The 21,109-nt window shown below is 40.7% G+C and overlaps 1 protein-coding gene across 6 annotated transcripts in view; it reads left to right on the forward strand.

The window, feature by feature from the left end:
* DENND2B (DENN domain containing 2B) overlaps positions 1-21,109 on the forward strand; it is a 266,149-nt gene that overhangs the window by 55,287 nt on the left and 189,753 nt on the right. The window lies entirely within an intron of this gene.

Here is a 21,109-nt window from a genome sequence, read left to right on the forward strand (position 1 = left end):
GCGGAGCCCCGAGTGCGGAGCCAGCTGGCCGGCTCCCGGGCTCTGCGCGGACGGGAGGGGGCGCCTGCTGGGCTCGCTGCGCGGCCTCCCGCCTGCTGCCCGGGCTCTCCTTTCTTCCCAGAGCCTCCGGGGCCGGGGAGCGGGGTCCCGCTCTGGAGGGGAGCTGCCCTTTGCTGGGGCGAGGACTGGGGAGGTCCCCAGCGGCCGCAGGCGCTCCGGTTCGGGGTCCAGAGCACCCCTCGCAAGCGGGGTGCTCGGATGGGCTCCCCTTCTCGGTGTGCACGCCCCAGCCACGGCTTGTGGGGACCACGAGGGTCCCACCAGCGGGTGATTGAGCTTGGTTTGGGGGTCAGTTACTTAAGCTACTTCTTGCACATAACTGGGGCTTCCCAAACGCTTGTTGAACGGGACCGAATCCCTCCAGTGCCTTCCATCTCTCCCCAAGAGTGTCTGCTTGGTCCTTAGGGAGCTTTGTGATAGGGTTATGTAAGACGTCGAAGCCTTCTCCCCCTCAGCTTTGGTTCGCCTCGGACAAGGGTGCGTGGACGCTCTCCGTTCACTACAGTTAGGACTCCTAGGATTAGCTTGGACTCTGCATGCCTGCATGGTAGACTTTTCCTTCTGGAAAGTCTTATGCTTTCCGAGTCTGAGATTCTATGCTTTTGGGATTCCCCAGTCCCTGGAGCAATGCTAAATTCTAGTTAGAAGTTAGTGGAAACAAAGCTATTATTTACCCCCTTCAGGGGTACAGACCCTGAAATCTGGGCCATGGGACCCCAGGTGAAGGACCTCTCATCGATCTTTGGAAGAATAAACAGCAGGGTTTAGACTTTCTTTGTAACATATTTTAAGTTGTTGCCTCTGCAGGATGCTGCTTGGACAGCAAAGTCCATTAGAGGGACAGGAAAGAAAACAGTTAAAGTGGGTTTTGGAAGTGGTGTTAAACCATGATCCCCCCTTGAAAGAGATCGGCCTCCAGTAAGTGTTCTAACAAGTATGCTGCTTTCAGTTTTAAAAACCTGAGAAGTTTCTGGGTGATCTGATTCTTTGGAAATATTGTTTTGAAGGAGATTCCTTCTGAACTCTGCTGTGAAGCACAATAAGACCGGTCACTTAAGTGAGCTGTCCACTCCCAAACTTAAGTACGTTTATAGGACATTCAGGTCTGGTAATGGGTAATCCCACATTCTAATTTAGGGCAGATTTTTGACACTGGGCACCTACCAGGTGGTTTAGTGAAGAGAATGTTAATAATAATTTCTTGTACTGTGAAATGAGGATCTTTCAAGTTCCTTCTTTAACGTTGTCTGAGTAGGGATTTTTCTTTATGTATATATTACTGACAAGCATTAAGTGCCTGCTCTGTGCACGGCTCCTGCCCACGAAAAGTTTGCAGTAGCTCATAAGATCGTTATTGTGCCTTATGATTGGAATAGTCAGTAAGCTTCCTCATGTGTAAAAAATAGGGGGTTTAGTTGAAATTCCTTGTAGCTTTAAATGCTTTTATTTTAGGCAGAAAGGGAAAAGGGGAAAGGAATAAGCCAGGGAAGTGGCCAAGGCACTATGCTAGATTCTTTACAAATATTATATCATCTGATGCTCACAACAACCTGGGAGGTAGGTGCTATTATTATCCTCATTTTACGGTTGAGGAAACTGAGCAGACAGGTTAAGTGGCTTACTCAGTATCTCATAGCTAGTAAGTATCTGAAGCTGTATTTGAACTCAGATTTTCCTGACTTCAGTATTCTGATACCTCACAGAGATCACTGAGTTGTTAGGGAAAGCTTCCTGGAGGTAGGATTTGAATCAGGCCTGGAAAGAAAATCTAGACAGGTGGAAAGGAAGAGGGAGAATATTCTAGGTCGGTGAAATGATTTGAGCAGAGGCAGGAAGGTACTTGGCGTATTTTTGCAATAATGCAGTGGAATTGGGAGAATAATGGGGGTCAGGTTGGACAGAGAGGCTAGAGTCAAATTAATGAAGGATCTTGAGTGCTTTGAGCTAAGGAGTTTAGGTTTAATCTTGTAGACAATGGTCATCATGTGAAAGTTTTCGATCAGAGAGTGGGGTTCTGGGGAAAGGAGGGGCTCAAGGTAGAAAAATTAGTCTGGCAGTGGTGGACATGAAATCATGAGTAATATATAAGATCAATACCTGAGGCTAAATTAATGGATGTTGTGCCCAGATGATTTTAGCACCTTCCCTTCACTTACTCCCTTATATTGCTTGGCTCTTTAAACAAGAGGTAGTGTCACTGACCACATGGCTGTGTAGACCAGGAAAGAGCTGAACCCAGTGGGGTAGGGATGCAAACAGAATGTGTTCATTGAAAGAATCAACCACAGTGACATTTATTTGTTCTTTATGTTTGCAAAATGTTTCACCATTCTTGGTGAAAGTTCTTCTTTCCCAATAACCCTGGGAGGGAGATCAATAATAACATGAGATTGTGTCTTGTCCATGATGATCCTTCTGGGGTTAGAAGCTAGGTTACCATTCAGGGGTGCAGACTGAGGTGCTGGGTTTTTCCAAAAATTCTCCTATCTTAAAATCTGGCATCTTAATTTAAAGCATGTTGGTAACTGATAATCTGAAATGAATTAAGAAGTTTGTCATAATAATGAATCTAACTGAAATTAAAATCTCTATCGGCTCCTTAGTTTTACTTTGGGAATCATTAAGATTCCATGGGAGAACCATCTTGTAGACCACTGTTTAAGGAAAACTGTTCTTATCTCTCTAAACTTTCTAATAATAACTAAGATTTATGTAGAGTGTCTAACACTGGTGAAATGCTTTATAGATTTCATCTTTATAGCAACCCTGTGAGCTAGGGACCGCAGACCTAATTGTCCTCCTTTTAGTGATGAGAAAGCCTAGCCAAAGGGAGGTCGAATGACATCATGAGTGGAGGTCACACAGTAGTGAATGTGGGAGGAGGGATTCCCATCTCCAGGAATCACACCATGCTACCTTTTTATTCACTTGTTACTTTTTGCTTACTATAGATGTGCAGAAAAAGAACTGTTTATTTCTGGCTCAAATGCATTCCCATGACCTCTGGTCTTCTGCAGATAAGAGAACGAGGGGGTAGTGAACAGTATTGAGGCATAATGTGATATAAAGATTCCTGAACCAGAAGGTGGGAGATGGGAGTTTCGGCCCCAATCTTACTCCTAACTAGCTATGTGATTTTGGACATATCTGTTTCCCTTTGTGAGCCTCAGTTTCCTTATTTACAGATTAAGAAATTGGGTAGAGTGATCTCCACCGCCCTTTCCAGCTTGAATATCCTGTGTTTTTTAGAAGCCCCTTGACCTAAATTGCTTCCCCCTTTTTAATGTTGCTTGTATTATTGTTGTGGGCAACCACAAGGCCTTTTTCTCTGAGCTACTGAGTTTCACAAGGCTAAGGTGCTGGAGCAGAATGGGTCTGCTCTTGGGGCAGGGCACCAGGAGGTGTTATAGGAGATGCCTCAGGCCCTCCTTGCCACCACAGCGCAAGGACCAAATTCATGGACAGTACTTTTTCCTTCTTTTTTGTATTGCTGATAGAGTCACATCCCAGAAAGTGGTTTGTTTTTTCCCCCTCTGTCCAAGAAAGCATGAGTTCAGGGAATGATTATAGTTCAGAATGCTTCATTTTCCTTGGAAAACCTCTGTCAAATCCAGAAAATCAGCCTTGGCTGGGAGGAACAGGGCATATGGAATTGACTTCAGAGGCAGATGTGTATGTGCTGAAGACAGGAGCCCATTTAGGGACTGGGCTGCTGTATGATGGGTCTGCATGAACAGCAGCTTCTGCTTTTTGAAGGGTGGCTGCCTGTACTTGGGCTTGGAGACTAAAGTCTTGGTACCTTATCACCTTTTCTCATTTTGGAGCTAGTGATGAGGGACTGTTCCTGACCTCCATCATGACTCTGGTGTGTTTTGTTGTGGGACTCAAAGGAAAACCTAGCTTGATTTGCTTTTATGTCGCATGTGACGGTGGCCATAATTTCCTGTGGCATTTTTTAAAAAGAAGTTTATTGTGAGAATGCTCTTGAATTGGGTCTCTAAAAGAGACACCAATAACTCCACTATGTGAGTATCCTAAATTGTTTTGTTGCATATTTTTGGCCCAAATACCCAGCAGTTTGGATGTTTTTATACTTTGGGGAAGTCAATTTTATGATTTGTTAGAAGGATAACTTGGGTTTCTTAAGTTATTTAAGAACTTAGGAAAATGCAACTGGAATAGACCTCTTACATCTCTGATACAATCTATTGCAGTTGAGAAGCACTGCATTCTTGAACCCAGGCTAACTCTAACCTATTTTTAAACTGTTCCCAGGAGGGAAATTCTACAGCCTCCCCGGCAAAAGACTTTGCATCGTTCCTGGAGAGAAGACTGAAATTTTCAGCATTTCAACAAAGGAGACTTAGCTAACTTAGGTTCTTTTTTGCTCTGTTCACCCATGAACTCCCATGTCTCCCTGGGTTTAAAGGGAGTTCTATTGATAGGGGTACAAGCCTCCCAGAGCCTAAGAAATATCAAAGGATCACCCAGCGATGTGTTTCCAAAACAGGAATAAATCACGATCCTCTCCTGGGCCCCCAGTAGTGAGTTTTTACAAATAATACAGACTGTGCCCATTGCTCCTTGGCCTTTCTTCTCAGCATTCCCAGTCTCTCTTTGTAGGTCATGCTTATAGACCTGATTATGCTTGTTTATCTGTTTATGTTTTATGCAGGAAGTCAGATATGCAGCAATTAGAGTTTTCAGCTGGAAGGGGACATTTTGAAGTAAGATGAGTTGGTTTTTTAAAAACAAATTTTGAGTATGAGTAACTATGCGAAGTCTAGGGATATTATAAACGTTTTTAACCAAAAGAACTTTGCCTAAGGTTTTTTTTAACTGAGTTTTAACCAGTTTTCAACTTGTTAAAAACTTTGTTACTTTGAAGCAATGTGGCATTGAGGAACACAGCTGAATCTTGGAGTCCCATTCCATGTCTGCCTCAAATTGATCGGAGGACTCTGGACAAGTCACTTAACTATTTTAGTGTCTTCAGGCAATTCTCTAAAACTATCTGTAAGTGAAAGGAAAGAGGTTGAGGTACATCGATTGAGGGAGTTCTTTACCAGATGCTTACTATTCTGATGATATCCCAATTTGGGTTGACTTATTTTTAAAAATTGCTTCTGTGGATTGAAGTTTTGAAAGTTACCAGTTAAGTCCATTCGCATCACTCCCAAACCAGACATCTAGAAGTCATCTGGATTAAATCCTGGGATTCTGGAGAATATTTTGGGTTGAGCTCGTTTAGTTCTGTGTTAATGTAAAAGAAACAGATCCCTCCTCTGTGGGGTCACCCTGTAATCACTGGACAGGGGCTACTTGGCCAGTTATACTAACCGTTTTTTTTCTTAGCAGTTTCCTACTTTTCATTTCATTGTTTATTTTGAGTGGACAACAGTCTATATTTGATTTTGTTTTTTTTCTTTGATCCGTAGTTGGGCTGAATTCTATCAGTTGAGGTTCAGAGCAGGTAATGTGGGACACAGGTTGAGAATTGGAGAACCTTGGTTTGAGTTTGAGTTTGGATCTGCTCTTGAATGTCTGGGTGGGTGACTTAGGTCAGGTTATTCCCTTCTGGACTTTGGTTTCCTCTTTTGCCACAATGAAGGAATTGGACCAGGGAATTTATTTTTAAGTTCCCCTCCTGGATGATTTCTTAGGGTTTCATGTACCAGAGTGGCTGAACATGGTATATTGAAAAGAACATTAAATTTGAAGTGTAGAATCCTACGTTTCAGTTCTGTCTTTGTTACTTCCTACCTGTGTGACTTTGAGCAAATCATAGTTGCCCTTGTCTTCATTCCCTCAGCTGTACAGTGAGCAGGTTAGGTTCAGTGACTATGATTATTCCTTCCATCTCTAAATCTGTGATCCTATAAACTTCCATCTTTAAGTCTTAAGTTTGAATTCAAATATATATGTGTACACACATATACACGCACTCCTGGGAATTGCTTCTTCCTTCACCACAAGCCCACAAACCCTCCCAGGAAGCTAATTGATCTGGGTCTGTGTACATGCCAAAGTCACTACCCATATTGTGGCTAAATTCCTTGCATGAGGAAGGAAGTGTGGAGAAGGAGAAGGAGCCCTGACTAAGAAGTCAGGAGTCTACTGCTAGCCCTGCCCCCCATCCCCCTTACTCTGTGACATTGGGCAAGACATCTGGGCCTTATTTTCCTCACCTATTAAATGAGAGGATTGGACAAAATGACATCTATGCTTGCTTTGTTCTGCTGTCAAACATTTGTGGTCTGACAAAATTTTACTGGTCCACAAAACTTTTATTACCAAAAGTCCTTACTTCTTAAAACCTATTAAAAGTGAACTCTTCCTTATCTTTCTCTCTGTTTTGGTCTTCCAGCCCTGACCTTCTTCCTGTCCCCCTGAACTATTGAGATTCATTGGGTTCATCATCTTCCTCCATCTTCCCCTTCTTTGCCCTGAAGGTATAGAGGGAGGAGCAGTTCTTAGTAGAGAATGTAAATATTTTACCAGTCTGTACTTCACTTTAGATTGGAAAATACTCTATTAGGGTATTTATATTGGAAGTTAGTAAAGAAAAAGTTGTAGATTTAGGTATTTGGAAGTTGAATACATGTGTGTGTGTGATCCATTCACATCTTTTCCCTAGCATGTATGGTAATTTACAGCAAGGATGTATTTGGCGTTGGAAGTCTTATTTTGTAGACTGTGGAGGGAGGTGGATCTCCATTGAGGCCTGAGGTGAGATTCAACCTCCCATTTCATATGAGACCCCAGATCTCATTGGTCATTTCCAGAGGATTTAGGTTCAGGTCATGGCATGGTTAGAAAACTGTTCTGTAATAGAAAGTGGTAAGAAGGTTCTATAAAAAGGCCCCTAAACATACATACAGACACACACAGACACACACACACACTCGCATGCACACATATACACACGCATGAACACCTCTCTTTGAACTTGAGGCAGGCACTTGCATATTCAAAAGGCTTTACATATAAATTACAGAACCTTAGCTCTGGAAGGTCATTTTTTCCAACCTTTTCGTTTTACTTTTGTTTTCTTTTATGAAGTCTTATTGGTACCTTTTGCTTTTACATCATGGTCATTTCCAAATATGTCCCTTTTTTCTCTCCAATCTAGCAAAAGGAACTCCTTATAACAAATATTAAAAAATGACAGGTCAGTGTTTGGGCATAAAAACCTCATAACTAACTTCAGGAAAGCAGAAATATTAAATATACCCTTTGGGGACTAAAATGCAAAAGAAAAATTCCATTTAATCGAAGCATAGATCAAAAGCTATTTGGAAACTAAATAATCTAATCTTAAAGAATGAGTGGGTCCAAGATCAAATTTTTCTTATTTGGTTGTGTCCAGCTCTTCATGACCCTATTTGGGGATTTCTTGGCAGAGATACTGGAGTGATTTGCCATTTCCTTCTCCAGCTCAGTTTACAGATGACGAGCTGAGGCAAACAGGGTGAAGTGACTTGTCCAGGGTCACACAGCTAGTAAGTGTCTCAGGCCAGATTTGAAATTAGGAAGGTCAATCTCCCTGACTTCAGGCCTGGTACTCTGTCCACTGTGCTACCTAGCTTCCCCAAACAAATCAACAATTGCATTAATGAGAATGACAACAATGAGACAAGATTCCAGAATTTGAGGGATGCAGCCAAAGTTGCACTTAGGGGGAAATTTATATCAATAACTGCATATATCAGTAAAAGAGACAAAGATAAGATCAATGCTTTGGGCATGCAACTAAAAACAAACAAGCTAGAAAAGGAACTAACAAAAAATTCCTAATTAAATACCAAAGTGGAAATCCTGTAAATCAAGGAGGAGATTAATAAAATTGAAAGTAAAAATACTATTGAACTTATAAATAAAAGTGCGGACTGTTTTTATGAAAAGCCAATAAAATAGGTAAACTATTGGTTAATTTAATTTAAAAAAGAAGAAAACTGAATTATTGCTATAAAAATGAAGAGAGTGAATACACCACCAATGAAGATGAAACTAAAGCAATTATTAGGAATTATTTTGCTCAATTATATGTCAATGAAATTAGCAATCTAAGAGAAATGGATGAATATTTACAAAAATATAAATTGCCCAGATTAACAGAAGAGGATATAGAATATTTAAATAATCCTGTCTTAGAAAAAGAAGTTCAAGAAATCAGCAATGACTTCTCTAAGGAAAAAGTCTCCAGGATCAGATGGATTCACAAATGAATTCTATCGAACATTTAAAGAACAACTAATTCCAGTACCTTATAAACTACTTGGAAAAATAGGTGAAGAAGGAGTCCTACCAAATTCCTTTTATGATGCAAATATGGTGCTGATACCTAAACCAGGAAGAACTAAAACAGTAAGAGAAAACTATAGACCAATTTCCTTAATGAATATCAATGCAAAAATTTTTAATAAAATACTAGCAAGAAGATTACAGCAATATGGCACAAAGATCATATACTATGACTAAGTGGGATTTATACTTGGAATGCTGGACTGATTCAGTATTAGGAGAACTCTCAGTATAATTGACCGTATCATTAACAATAATAGCAAAAATCATATGATTAGCTCAATAGATGCAGAAAAACCTTTGACAAACTACAACAGCCGTTCCTATTGAAAACACTAGAAAGCATAGGAATAAATGGAACCTTTCTCAAAATGGTAAGTAGCGTCTTTCTAAAACTAAGAGCAAGCATTATCTGCAATGGGGATAAACTTGAAGCTTTTCCAATAAAATCAGGAGTGAAGCAAAGATGCCCATTATCACCACTATTATTCAATATTGTATTACAAATGCTAACCATAGCAATAAAACAAGAAAAAGAAACTGGAGGATGTGATGGCAAGCAAAGTAGGATCTTCTGCTGTTTTTCTTTTAGTATAATCAAGTGCCTCTGAATAGCGTGATTAAAGAAGATCTTCCCCACCCACTAATGGGCCTGGGAAGATTTGTAGGAAGGCTCACATCTTTTGTTAATGAGGCACTGGTTCTCAGGGGTTGTGATGCCCTCTGGCTCTAAAAAGTGTATGAAGACTCTGAGGTACAGTTGTATTTGGGGCTTAGTTTTTGGAAGAAACTTTTTGTGCCAGATGAGACTCTGAGAAGTTGCTAAGGAACGTGCCCCCTCCCTTCCCCTTTGAAAACCCAGGTGTTGGTGCTTCCCTCTCCTTTAACTATGTATGTATGGTCAGGCAGTTATCTGTCCATCTGTGATGTATGCCAGACAGTTTGGAAGCCTGTCTGTTGATCTTTGATTTCTCTGTACTTTCTCTGAAGTTCAGGGTGCTTGCTTTTTCCCCTGAACTAAGTGAATGGTACATGTGCTTGATTAAAATGATTGCTGACCCCTCAGAAGTTGCCTTTACTTTTAGAAAAGCAGATCGAAGAACCTGTGTATGTTGGGTGCTTACTGTAACAAAGGAATAAAAGTAGGCAGTGAGGAAATAAATCTTTTATTCTTTGCAGATGATATGATGGCATCCTTAGAGGAGCAACTAAAAAACTAATAGAAACAACAACGTCAGCAAAATTACAGGATATAAAATAAACCCACGTAAGTCATCAGCTTTCCTATATGCTGCCAACAAAACACAGAGAAATTCCATTTAAAATTACTGTAGACAACATAAAATGCTAGGGAATCTACCTCCCAAGATAAAGCAAAGTATTATGTGAACACAATTACAAAATGCCTTTCACACAAATAAAGACAGATCTAAAACACTGGAGGAATATTACTTGCTCATAGGTAGGTTAAGCCAACATAATAAAAATGACAATTCTACCTAAGTTAATTTGCTTATTCAGTGCCATGCCAGTCAAACTACCAAAGAATTATTTTACAGAGCTAGAAAAAAATAATTACAAAATTCATCAGGAAGAATAAAAGATCAAGACTGTCAAAGGGATCAATGAAAAAAATTTTTTATTTTTTTTTTTATTTAACTTTTAACATTTATTTTCACAACATTTTGGGTTACAAATTTTCTCCCCTTTTCTCCCCTCCCCCCCCCCCAAACCCAAGCATTCTAATTGCCCCTGTGACCAATCTGCTCTCTCTTCTATCCTCCCTCTCTGCCCTTGTCTCCGTCTTCTCTTTTGTCCTGTAGGGCCAGATAGCTTTCTTGACCCCTTAACCTGTATTTCTTATTTCCCAGTGGTAAGAACATTACATTTGATCCTAACACTTTGAGTTCCAACTTCTTTAGCTCCCTCCCTCTCCACCCCTTCCCTTTGGAAGGCAAGCAATTCAATATAGGCCAAATCTGTGTAGTTTTGCAAAAGATTTCCATACTAGTTGTGTTGTATAGGACTAATTATATTTCCCTCCATCCTATCCTGACCCCCATTACTTCTATTCTCTCATGATCCTTTCCCTCCCCATGAGTGTTGACCTCAGATTGCATTCTCCTCCCCATGCCCTCCCCTCCATCCTCCCCCCCACCCTGCTTGTGCCCCTGTCCCCCACTCTCCTGTATTATGAGATAGGTTTTCCTATCAAAATGAGTGTGCATTTTATTCTTTCCTTTAGTGGAATGTGATGAGAGTAGACCTCATGTTTTTCTCTTGCCTCCCCTCTTTATCCCTCCACTAATAAGTCTTTTGCTTGCCTCTTTTATGAGAGATAATTTGCCCCATTCAGCTTCTCCCTTTCTCCTCCCAATATTTCTCTCTCACTGCTTGATTTCATTTTTTTTTTTTAAGATATGATCCCATCCCCTTCAATTCACTCTGTGCACTCTGTCTCTATGTATGTGTGTGTGTGTGCATGTGTGTGTGTGTGTACTCCCACCCAGTACCCAGATACTGAAATGTTTCAAGAGTTACAAATATTGTCTTTCCATGTAGGAATGTAAACAGTTCAACTTTAGTAAGTCCCTTATGACTTCTCTTTGCTGTTCACCTTTTCATGGTTCTCTTCATTCTTGTGTTAGAAAGTCAAATTTTCTTTTCAGCTCTGGTCTTTTCATCAAGAAAATTTGAAAATCCTCTATTTCATTGAAAGACCATTTTTTCTCCTGAAGTATTATACTCAGTTTTGCTGGGTAGGTGATTCTTGGTTTTAGTCCTAGTTCCTTTGACTTCTGGAATATCCTATTCCATTCCCTTCGATCCCTTAATGTAGAGGGTGCTAGATCTTGTGTTATCCTGATTGTATTTCCACAATACTTGAATTGTTTCTTTCTAGCTGCTTGCAATATTCTCTCTTTCACCTGGGAGTTCTGGAATTTGGCCACAATGTTCCTAGGAGTTTCTCTTTTTGGATCTCTTTCATGCGGTGTTCTGCGGATTCCTTGAATATTTATTTTGCCCTCTGGTTCTAGAATCTCAGGGCAGTTTTCCTTGATAATTTCATGGAAGATGATGTCTAGGCTCTTCTCTTGATCATGGTTTTCAGGTAGTCCCAGAATTTTTACATTGTCTCTCCTGATTCTATTTTCCAGGTCAGTTGCTTTTCCAATAAGATATTTCACATTATCTTCCATTTTTCGAATCTTCACGTTATGTTCTGTGATATCTGTTTTTCTCATAAAGTCCTTAGCGTCCATCTGTACCATTCCAGTTTTGAAAGATCTATTTTCTTCAGTGAGCTTTTGAATCTCCTTTTCCATTTGGCTAATTCTGCTTTTGAAAGCATTCTTCTCCTCATTGGCCTTTTGAACCTCTTTTGCCAATTGAGTTAGGCTAGTTTTCAAGGTGTTAATTTCTTCAACATTTTTTTGGTTCTCCTTTAGCAGGGAGCTGATCTGCCTTTCATGCTTCTCTTTCATCCCTCTCATTTCTCTTCCCAGTTTTTCCTCCACCTCTCCAACTTGACTTTCAAAATTCTTTTTGAGTTCTTCCATGGCCTGAGCCCATTGGGTGGGCTGGGACACAGAAGCCTTGATTTCTGTGTCTTTGCCTGATGGTAAGCATTGTTCTTCCTCGTCAGAAAGGAAGGGAGGAGGTGTGTTTTCTCCAAGAAAGTACCCTTCAATAGTTTTATTTCTTTTCCCTTTTCTGGGCATTCTCCCCAGCCAGTGGCTTGACCTCTGAATATTCTCCTCACACCCACCTCGCCTCCTGGTCCTCCCAGCCAGCGTTTGGGGACTGAGATTCAAATGCTGCTTCCCACCTTAGGGCTTTTGGCGGGGGCAGGGCTGCTATTCAGTGTGAGAATTAAGATCAGATGGTCAGGTCGGGGCAGGGCCGCCTCTCAGGCCCAGTTCCCTCAGGGGGTTTATGCACAGACCTTCCACAATGGATCCAGGCTCCCGCCTGCTTGGGGAGCCCCTGTCTGCAGCCGCCTCTCAGCGTCTATCTCCCGGGGGGGCCCGAGCCATGGGGGCACCCCACTCCCCTCTCGACCCGCCAAAGAGACTCTCTCACCGACCCTCGTCACCTGTGGGTGGGGGGGCTTGTGCCGCCGCTGGAGATCCCGTCCCTAAAGCCTGCTCGGATCTGTACCTCTTGGAGCCGCGGCCGCCGCAGGTCCGGGCTGGGCTCCGCATCTGCAGCGTGACGGACCTTTTGCGAGAGGTTTGCAGGTCCCTCTGTGGATGGAGGGACCCTCGTGGCCGCAGAATATCTCGTCCCCGTAGCCCGTTCGGATCTTTTCCTCATGGTGTCGCGGCCGCTGCAGGGCTGCACTCAGCTCCCAGTCCCGGCGCCCAGTCCACAGCGCGAAGGACCCCCCGTGAGAGGTTTGCAGGTCTCTCCAGAACAGAAATCTCCCTCGCTCCAATATTCCGTGGCCTCTGGGTGCAGAATTCACCATGAGTTACTCCCCTCTAGCCGTTCTGTGGGTTGTGGGTTCGGAGCTATGTGTATGTGCGTCTTTCTACTCCGCCATCTTGGCTCTGCCCCCCAATGAAAAAAATTGTGAAGGAAGGTGGCCTAGCAATACTAGATATCAAACTGTATTATGAAATGGTAATCATTAAAACAATCTGGTACTGGCTAAGAAATAGAATGGTGAATTAGTGGAATTGATTAGGTACACAATGCATAATAGTAAATGACCATAGTAATCTAATGTTTGATAAATCCAAAGATCTAAGTTTTTAGGGTAAGAAGTTAACATATGACATAAATTGCTGGGAAAACTGGAAAGCAGTTTGGCAGGAACTAGGCAGAGACCAACATCTTCACACCATATATCAAGATGAGGTCAAAATGATTAGATGTTTTAGACCCAAAGGATGATGTAAACAAATTAGGAGAGCATGGAAAAAATGTACCTGTCAGTTCTATGGATAAGGGAAGAGTTTATAACCAAACAAGAAATAGAGGAGACTGAAGGACATAAAGTAGATAATTTTGATTACATGAAATTAAAAAGGTTTTGCACAAACAAAGTTAATGCAGCCAAAATTAGAAGGAAAGCAGAAAACTGGGAAAAAATTTTGACAGTAGGTTTCTCTGATAAAGACCTCATTTCTCAAATATATAGGGAACTGAACCAAATTTATAAAAATAACAGTTATTCCACAATTGATAAATGATCAAAGGATAGGAACAGGCAATTTTCTGAAGAAGAAATCAAAGCTATTAAATGTCACACGAAAAAAATCCTCTAAATTACTACTGAATAGAGAAATGCAACTCTGAGATATCATGTCACACTTATTAGACTGTCTAATATGACAGAAAAGGAAAACGACAAATGCTGGAGAGGATGTGGAAAAATTGGAACACTAATGGTTTGAACACTGTTGGTGGAGTTGTGAACCATTCTGGAGAACAGTTTGGAGGTAAGCCAAAAAAGCTATAAGACTCTGCATACCCTTCCACCTAGCCATACCTCTACTAAGTCTGTATCCCAAAGAGATCAAAAAAAGAGAAAAGGATCTATTTGTACAAAAGATATTTTTAGCAGCTCTTTTTGTGTTGGCAAAGAATTTGAAATCAAGGTGCCCATCAGTTGGAAAATGGCTGAACATATGATTGTGATGGAATACTGTTGTGCTATAAGAAATGACAAGCAGGATGGTTTCAGAAAAACCTGAGAAGACCTACATGAACTGATGCAAAGTGAAGTGAACAGAACCAGGAGAACATTGTATACAGTAACAGCAGATCAGATGGGAAAGACTTAGCTACTCTGATGAAGACAATGATCCAAGACAATTCTAAAGGACTCATGATGAAAAATGCTATCTACCTCCAGAAAGAGAATTGATGAGCTCTGAATGCAGGTTGAAGCATGCTTTGGAAGTTTTGTTTTTTACTGTCTTATTTTGTTTTTGTCTTCTTTTGCAACATGGTTAATATGAAAATATGTTTGGCATGACCTCACATGTATAATTGAAATCAAAGTGCTTGCCTTCTCAAGGAGGGTGGGAGAGAATTTGGAACTCAAAGTTTTAAAAAATAATTGTTAAAAATTTCTTTACATGTAATTGGGAAATATTTGGTGAATTAAATAAATAAAACAAAAGCAAAAAGCCAGCAGGTCAGTAAAACTTTGTAACACATTGAGTTTTGTCTAATTACATACGTTACATGTTCTACCCCAATTCCTCTGTTTCTCCAATAAAAAGAGAGAGGCTCATTTTCTCATGTCATGTGATATTGAGCTTGGTAAATATAATTACTCGTGATTCAGTTTCATTTTATTGATCTTAGCATTTATTCTCTTGTAGTATGTATTGTTTTCCTGGTTCTGCATCCTTCACACTGTGGCATTTCTTACGTCTTCCCAACTTTCTCTGAATTCTTCACAATTGTCACTTCTTACAGTGTGGTAATTTTCTAGCACATTCATATACTGCAATTTGTGTAGCTAATCCACACTCTGTTTGCTTTCTTGAGGAAAAAGGAGCACGAGGTCTCAGGAAGTACAGTGACTTACCAAAAATCACATAGGCAGCAAAACTGGAAAAACTCAAGATTTTTCCTTTCCAAAACCGGTCCTCCATTATTTTATGCTGCCTGTTATATCAGTTGTTGTTATTTAGTTTTTCTGTTGTGTCCGACTTTCCATGACCCCATTTTGGAGTTTTCTTGGTAGAGATACTGGAGTGGTTTGCCATTTCCATCTCCAGCTCATTTTACAGAGAAGGAAACTAAGGTAAACAGGATGAAGTGACTTGCCCAGACAGTGAAGCTTGCTCTCATTGGAGGTTTATAAGCAAAAGCTGAATGACCACTTAGTAATTGGCTGTGTTGTAGTGGGGATAATTTTCAAGTACAAGTTGAACTATGCAGTTGTGGAAGTCCCTTCCCGTGCTGAAATGCTGTGTTTCCATATTCCCCAATCGATCATATCATTTTCTATCCCAGCATAGGAAGAAAGAACAGAAAGGAAAATAATTTTTATGGTGAGGAAGCAAAAGGGAGCGGGAAAATGCCAATCCCCTTGCCCCACTTCTCTAACTTGAACCTTTGCTCTATCAGAATATTTGTGATTGCTCCAGGTCACTTTTCTACTAAGTACTCACAGTAACCAGCCTGCTCTACTTGGGCATGTGTTTGGGATTTGATTTCTAGATGTTCTGGGGCAGAGGGGGAGGATCCTAGCTTACGTGTCCTTGTATTTTAGACCTTAGAGCTGCTGTCTGTAATTGGTCATTTCTGTTATGTGGTCTCTCTCTGTCCAGGAATTCCATGGCTGTAGCAATCAGGGTTTTTCAATAACAGAGAATCTTTGCCCAGTTCTATGTTGAGGAACTAGGGGCTTTAATCTTCCATCCAACAAACAAGTTGAGTACCTGCTTTCTACAAGAGGGTAATGACAACAAACAGCTGGACCTGACCCCTTCTCAAGGATGACACTGCCCTAGGATGGGCCATTAGTATGAGGGTGGGACAATGTTATTTAAATGAAGGAAAATTAAGAAGGTTGGATGAACCCTAGAACTGAACATGTCTCTGTAAATGCTTTGCACAGTTTCCTTCATAATTATTGCTTGCGATCATAGTGGTAAGAAGACAATTGGTGCTTCATGTGATCATTTGGAGAACAAAATGCTTTTCTTTATAACACTTGGCATCCTTTTCCCCCTTTCTCTTTGAAATGTACAGGGAGGCAAGCAGTGGGTGACTGTACAGAAAAGTAATGACATATGGCCCCTTAGGGTATCTATAATCATGTTAGGCACATGAGACACATAAAAAACCAACAACTTAAGAATGTGTGTTAACCCAAGGGCACCTGCTTTCTTTGATGCTACCCTTCCCAAGCTCGCCCTTTGACTAAATCTAAGGGGATTTGTTCTGTGAAGTTTGGATTTGGCCAAAGGGCTACAGGACCTAAAATGCCACATGTGTCCTCGAGGCCACAGGTTCCCCACCCCTGGATAGACCTGTCAGTATTGTGGTTTGATTTTTTCCCATGTCTCCTTCAATACTGAGGGAAGAAAAAGGGATGTTTTAGTGGTATCCCATATATGGGGGCAAACTTTGCCACCAAGAGCTTTACCTTTAAAAAAAAAACTTTGCATCCTCATACTTCACACAGGGCCCTGCCTCTAGCAGATGCATAATCAATGTTTGCTGAAAGAGTCATGCGATAGCCACAATGCTGTGGTCCCTCCTCAATATGTGCTGTGATGGAACAGGAGGCATGTCCCCCCATGTCATATGGTACTCAGAGACTTGACTGTCAGCACTACCTCCTTCTCTCTCCCACCTCCACCCCATTGATTTCTAGGGCTCAAGAAAAGGAAAAGTAGGTTCTACTCTCAAAAAGCTGCAGATCTCCCCTTGCTGCTCCCCCCACACCTTCATTAGACCTGGCACACCCCAGAGAAAAGTCTTTTTCTTCATGGTCTCCTTTTGTTCTTTCTTCTTGATATGAAAGTGCCTTGAGAGACTCCTACACTAGAGAGGACATCTCGTACTCAGTTATCCCCATTTTCTCACACTGAACCTCTTTGCTTCTTTCCAAGGGACTGAAAGAGGCCAAATGTGTCTTGATTTCTTAGAATAAATGAAGGGAGAGGTTATCAGTCTGCATTCTTCCATCACTTGGAAGGGGTTTTATTTGGATAAGCAGTGTAGAAAGTAGATAAAATATAGAGACAATAAGTTGAAGAACAGAAGAAGATAGTTGTTTTTTTAAAATCACATTTTCAATCACTGTGTGGTATTTTATATTTTTTCTGCTTTCCACTTGGCATTTGAAACTGACTTGTGGAGAATTACCCTAGGGTTTGGCTATGGTCTTCACATCTCAGTTTTCAGATTTTTCATCCTTTCACCTACATCGGTAAAGTTGACCAGTTCGGCTTATCAGCTTTGTCCTGCTCAACTTTAATCTTGAGTCAGCTCCAGCACCTGCCTTTTCTAGTGATATTCTTGTGTACTTGATTCTACAAGAAGCCCTGAGCATATTGATGTCTAGTACAAATTCATATTTTTCTAAATTCATCTGTGACGTTATGGTTGCCTGGCATTTCTCATGTTTGACTTTCATACTCTTACAAGTGGCTAGTCCAGTTCTGAGACCCCTGTGCCTCCCCCAATTTGGTTTTTCTTAGTGGATGACAAAAATCACAGATTAGGAAATAACCCCAGAGGCTACCTGCTCCAGTCCATCTCCGAATTAGAATCTCCTCTGCTATCTGAAAAGTGGTCTTCCAGGCTTTGCTTGAAGACCTTCCAGAGAGGCCCATTTCACTTAGCTCTAATGGCTAAGAAGTTTTCCCCTACATCAAGCCCAAATTTGTCTTTTTCAACTTCTGCCCATTTCCATCACAAAGATGTCCTTACCTCCTACTTTCCTAAGCCTACTTGATAGAAAAACCAAGGTCATCCATCCTGAGTCCTCTCAACTCTCCAGTCCAACACCTCAAAGTCCTGATACTCTGTCTTTGACTTAATCTTTGAGGAAGAGGTGATAAGGTGGCTCTTCTCTCTGCCAAATCTAACCCTTCTCTTTGTGCCATGATCCTATCCCTTTCCATCTCCTCTGGGAGCTTTTCCCATCAATCACTCCCTCCCCACTCCCTTCCATCTTTCTCTCTCTTCTTACTCTTTCTCTTACACTTACAAGTATCGCCGGGTGGTCATCAGCTATCTTCTCAGGTTTTCATTCTATATCTCTCCTTGTTTTTCCAGGTTCCTAGAAAGTTATTCTCTTCTTTAACCACCTTCCTACTTTATTCTACTAAAAGTGCTTTTTCTAAAGTGATCTCTCAACTTTCAGATGGTTGGCCTTCCTCCTTCTTAGCTTTCCAGTCACTTTTCACACTCTTGATGACCTTTATCCTTTGGCTTTCTTGACGCTATTTTCTTCTAGTTCTCCTTGTACCTGTTTGTTTCTTTATCTTCTCCTTTGCTGAGCCATTATCCATCTTCCCTCCTCTAGCCATGAGTGTCACCAAGTGTCACTGCTCTTCTAGGCTCTTTTCCTGCTCTAATCCAATCTAATTCAACAAGCATTTATTTTTTAAATTTATTTATTTTCAGTTTTCCACAATCACTTCCATAAGTCTTAGGTTTTCTTCTCTTCCCTTCCCGAGATGGCATGCAATCTTATATGGTTTCTAGATATACATTCTTATTAAGCACATTTTCACATTAGTCATGTTTCATAGAGGAATTAAAATGAGGAGGAAAATTAAATTTAAATTAAATGGAGGAAACCATGAGAAAAAACAAACCAAAACAAAACATAACACAAGAGAAAAATCTGCTTCATTCTGTGTTCTGATTCCATAGTTCTTTCTCTGGATGTGGATGGCATTTTGCCTTAAGGGTCCTCTGGGAATGCTTTAGGTTCTTGTATTGCTATGAAGGGCTAAGTCTATCAGAAAAATTTCTCACACACTGTGGCTGTTACTGTGTACAGTGTTCTCCTGGTTCTGCTTATTTCACTCAGCATCAGTTCATATAAGTCCTTCCAGGGCTCTCTGAAGTCTTCCTGCTCATCATTTCTTATAGCCCAATAGTATTCTATTATATTCATGTACTACAGCTTGTTTAGCCATTCCCCAGTTGATGGGCATCCCCTCAATTTTCAATTCTTGGCCACCACAAAGAGGGCTGTTATAAATATTTTTGTACACGTGGTCCTTTTCCCATTTTTATGATCTCTTTGGGATACAGTCCTAGAAGCGATATTTCTGGGTCAAAGGGTATGCACATTTTTGTAACCCTTTGAGCATAGTTCTAAATATTTTTCCAGAATGGTTGGATCAGCTCACAGCTCCACCAACAATGAATTAGTGTTCCAACTCTCCCCCATCTTCTCCAGCATTTACCATCTTCCTGTTTTGTAATGTTAGCCAATCTGATAGGTGTGATGTGATACCTCAGAGTTGTTTTGATTTGCATTTTTCTAATCAATAGTGATTTAGAGCATTTTTTCATGACTATAGATAGCTTTAATTTCTTCCTCTGAAAACTGCCTTCAACAAGCATTTATTAAGCATCTACTGCGTGCAAGGCAGTGTTCCAGGCCCTGGAGATACAAAGACCAAAACCCAACATTCCCTGCTGTCAAGAAGATTACTTACCATCTCTGGGGTCAAGGAGAGATAGGATACAATATTCACAAAGGTAAGTACATATGTAAGGTGATTTGAGGAAAGAGAGAACACTAACACCAAGGTGGGTAAGAAAAGACTTCCTGTAGAAGGTAGCACTTTATTTTTTTATTTTATTTTAATTATTTTTTAATGTTTAATGATCACTGCCATACAATTGAGATTTTATCCCCCCCACACCTACCCCCCCGCTACCCCCCTCCCTCCCCACAACTGCGTACAGTTCTGTATAGGTTCTACATATACTTTCCTATTGAGTACATTTTCACTATAGTCATGCTATGTAGTTGGACTAAAATAAATGGAAGAAATCATATAACAAATCAAAACATGATACACAAAAACATACACATACACAAACATGATCTGCTACATTCTGTGAATGACTTCCATATTTCTTTCTCTGAGTGTGGAAGGCATTTTGCCTTAGAGAACCACCATTGGGATTTTATTATTTTTTTTTAAAGAAGTTCTTGTGTTATTACAAAATTCCAAGTCTACCAGAAAAAACTCTCGCACACTGTGGTCGTTGCTGTGCACAAAGTTCTCCTGGTTCTGCTCCTTTCACTCAACATCAGGTCATATAAGTCAGAAGGTAGCACTTTAGCTGAGCCTTGAATGAAGTTTACTTTAGACAGACTTGGGCATATGCTAAAGATTACAGATGTAGCAAGGCTGTAGGCTTACTCTCCTAACCTCCACTCATACTGGCTAGCTGGCTATTTCTCACCTCAGGATAACCCTGAGATGCTGAGAGTGGTTTTTGCTAGCACTCTGACTCACCATGTCTAGGTGATATTTGACTAGGTAGTATCTCCTCAATAGCAACTAGCCATTTAACAAATTAAGTGATCTCCTTTCCAGTGCTTGCTTGAAACTGCTTCTACCACTAGGCTGGCCTGCTATTGCAATATCTGATTCTGAACTGGCTTGCTATTTTATCAAAGCCCCACAAAGGATGACTGAGATCTTTGACTAATCTCAGTACACTTCCTGCGTAGACATCTTGTTTTATCCAGTGACTGGAAGTATTTCACTCCTTCTAAATTAATGAAGAATTTTTCAAGTCTAGTTTATTCCTTTGATTTGATATTATCTAGTAATCATTTATACCTAGTTTGCATATTCAATGGATTCTATGAGAAGCCTGGGCCCTCTGTATTCTGTTTGATTGGAGTGAGTGGATTTACATAGATAAGCTTTCTTACTGGCTAGGGCACAATATTTCACATTAGAGAATATTTGGAATGAACAGATAAGGACATTAAAGAGACTTTCCTAAGGCTGTTAGATTCACTTCAAAAATTAGTTATCCCCAACCATGTTATCCTCAGTCCCTTTGATGATCTCATCAACTTCCATGAGTTCCATGATTATTTCTACCCTGGTGACTTCCATATCTACATAGCTAGGCTTGATTGATCCTCAACTCCAGTTTTTCCTTGCCAGCTCTGTGCTAGTTATTTCTCTCTGGATGTTCCTTGAGCTTTTCAAACTCATATCCAAAATGGATCTTCACTTTCCCCTTAAGGTTGCCCCTCCATCAGCCTTACCTGTTT

This window comes from Notamacropus eugenii, chromosome 6, assembly GCF_028372415.1.
Source record: "Notamacropus eugenii isolate mMacEug1 chromosome 6, mMacEug1.pri_v2, whole genome shotgun sequence".
In the NCBI taxonomy this organism is placed as follows: Eukaryota; Metazoa; Chordata; class Mammalia; order Diprotodontia; family Macropodidae; genus Notamacropus; species Notamacropus eugenii.